Below are 2,561 nucleotides of genomic sequence, written 5' to 3' on the forward strand. Positions count from 1 at the left end.
CACTGGTCTCTTCTGGTTTCCTATATTTTTCCTCTGACATCTCTTTCTTTTTGCTATGGGTTTCTCTTCTCCCACTCTACCTCTTAATCTCACTGTTCCAACTGAATGGTTCACAGCTTCTTGGGATGTCTCAGCTACTTATAAGACCTAAGGCTGATGATTTCCAAATTCCTATCTTCAAGGTGGATTTTACTTTGGGTTTCACACTCATACATTTAAGTGCCAACAGAACAGCATCATGGATAGTTAACAGTGATCTCAAATCACATTCATCTTCCTCCTCTTCCTATAAACCTGCTCTTCTGTTATCCCATACAGGGAATGAACTGCCATCTATCTAGTTGCCTGAGCCAGAGTCATGACTCCTGTGTAATCTGGTGACTCACAAAGTCCTACCAAGTTTACATTTGGTATGGGGTGGGGTTGGGAGGGGAAGGTCATGGTCTGCAGTTCATGAGCTCTTAGTTCCCAGAGCAGGGATTGAAACCAGACCCTGGCAGTGGAAGTGCAGTGGACCACTGGACCACCAGGGAATTCCCCCAGTTTACTCTTAAATGCATTAAATATTTAGAATCCATCTACCTCTCTCCATTCCCACTGCTACTTCCTCTGTGCAGTTCCTCATCACCTCTCACTTGGGCTCTCCTGCAACTTTTTGACTCTCAGCATCCAGGCTTGCATACCTGTTCTCCATAGTAGTCAGAGAGTGATGTTTCAAAAGTGCAGATCTGATCTTGTCATTCCTTGTCTCCCTATGGTTATCAGGATAAGGCTCAAGAACGCCTTGGCTTTCCTTACAAAAACCCTGTCTGATGAGTCTCCTGCCTGTATCTTTTCCTCCTCCCTTGCTTTTTTAAAAACTCTCCACTTTGTCTAGTTGCTAAGTCGTGTCCGACTCTTTCCCACCCCATCTGCTGCAGCTCACCAAGCTCCTCTGCCCATGGAATTTCCCAGGCAAGAATACTGGAGTGGGTTGCCATTTCCTTCTCCAGGGGATCTTCCTGACTCTTGGGATCAAACCTATCTTCCCCACATTGACAGGTTGGTTCTTTAATCACTGAGTCACCTGTGAAGCCCACTCGCCACTCAGCCAATTTAATTTCCGTTCTTCAAATATGCACTGCTCTCTATTGGTGCTCAGCCTCTGCACAAGCTGGTCCCTTGCTGGGAATCCTCTTCCCACTGCCCCCACCTTCCACCCCTCCCTATCCTTGGCTGCCTCCCTGTTCCTTCAGGTCGGTCTTCTCTGACCTCCCAGGTCTGGTTAGGTGCCCCTCCTATGTGCTCTTAAAAGAGCATTATTTCTGTCCTAGTACTTACACATAGTGTAATTGCTAACTTGAAAAGTGAAAGTTGCTCAGTTGTGTCCCATTCTTTGTGACCCCACGGACTGTACAGTCCATGGAATTTTCCAGGCCAGAATACTGGAGTGGGTAGCCTTTCCTTTCTCCAGGGGATTTTCCCAACACAGGGATTGAACCAGGTCTCCCACACTGCAGGTGGATTCTTTACCAGCTGAGCCACAAAGGAAGCCTGAAAATACTGGAGTGTGTAGTCTATCACTTCTCCAGGGAATCTTCCCAACCCAAGAATTGAACCAGGGTCTCCTGCATTGCAGGTGGATTCTTTCCCAGCTCAGCTACTAGGGAATCCCTGCTTCCTTGCTCCCTTCTATTAGATTTTTATCATTCTGAGGGTAGGGACCACGTCAATTTGATTCATCTTTATATCTTCAGTGCCTCTCACATACTAGATGCTCAATATATTTCTGTTGACTAAAGGAACCCAAAGTAGGGATTTGGTATTCAAGACACGCTTTCCTCCCCAGTGGATAAACATGTCTGACTAGTCAGGCAATTAGAAGGTATTCAGTGGAACAACAGCTCTTATGGTGAGTGAAATGAAAGAATCCCTCTCTCCAGTTTTGTTTTTTTTTAAATCACTGAGTTTAACAGAGCACTGTAAATTCTGATGTTCATGCAGAGAAAAAGACCAAATTAAAATCAGCTCTTGCTTTCCAATGTAAGTTGTCAACAGACTTCTCTGAGGTTTCCCCAGGACTCCCACAGAACAAGGAGAGAGACAAAGGTACATCACAACCGTCAGCAAAGACCCTCATTACTCTCCTGCTCCACTCAAGAGTGAAATTCCTCTCTCCTGTCTTATGATCCCAAGGTTGCTGGAAAATTAAAAATGACCCTTCATCTTTCATGAAGGATCCAGTTTTGCTCAAATATTCAATGAATATTTCACTGAAGGCTGACTATGCAAGACATCCTTACTCTTCCCCTCTTCAAGTTTTATGAAGGATCAAAACTTTGTCTCCTGCAAGTATTTTATTCTCTTGCACAGACTTCCACTCAAGAGGGTAGCCTTTACCCTGTTGCCAAAGGCCCTCTAGCTTTAAAGAAACAGCATGAAATCAGATAAATAGCTTCTGTCTCAGCCATACAGGTCCAAACCACATCACTCTTTGAAGACGTCGAAAAGAATTTTGCTCTGAGCTATTTTTCTAATCATATTGATCATGATGCATTACACTACTTACTCTTTCTTATCCA

Source organism: Cervus canadensis, chromosome 5 (genome assembly GCF_019320065.1).
Source record: "Cervus canadensis isolate Bull #8, Minnesota chromosome 5, ASM1932006v1, whole genome shotgun sequence".
Classification (NCBI taxonomy): domain Eukaryota; kingdom Metazoa; phylum Chordata; class Mammalia; order Artiodactyla; family Cervidae; genus Cervus; species Cervus canadensis.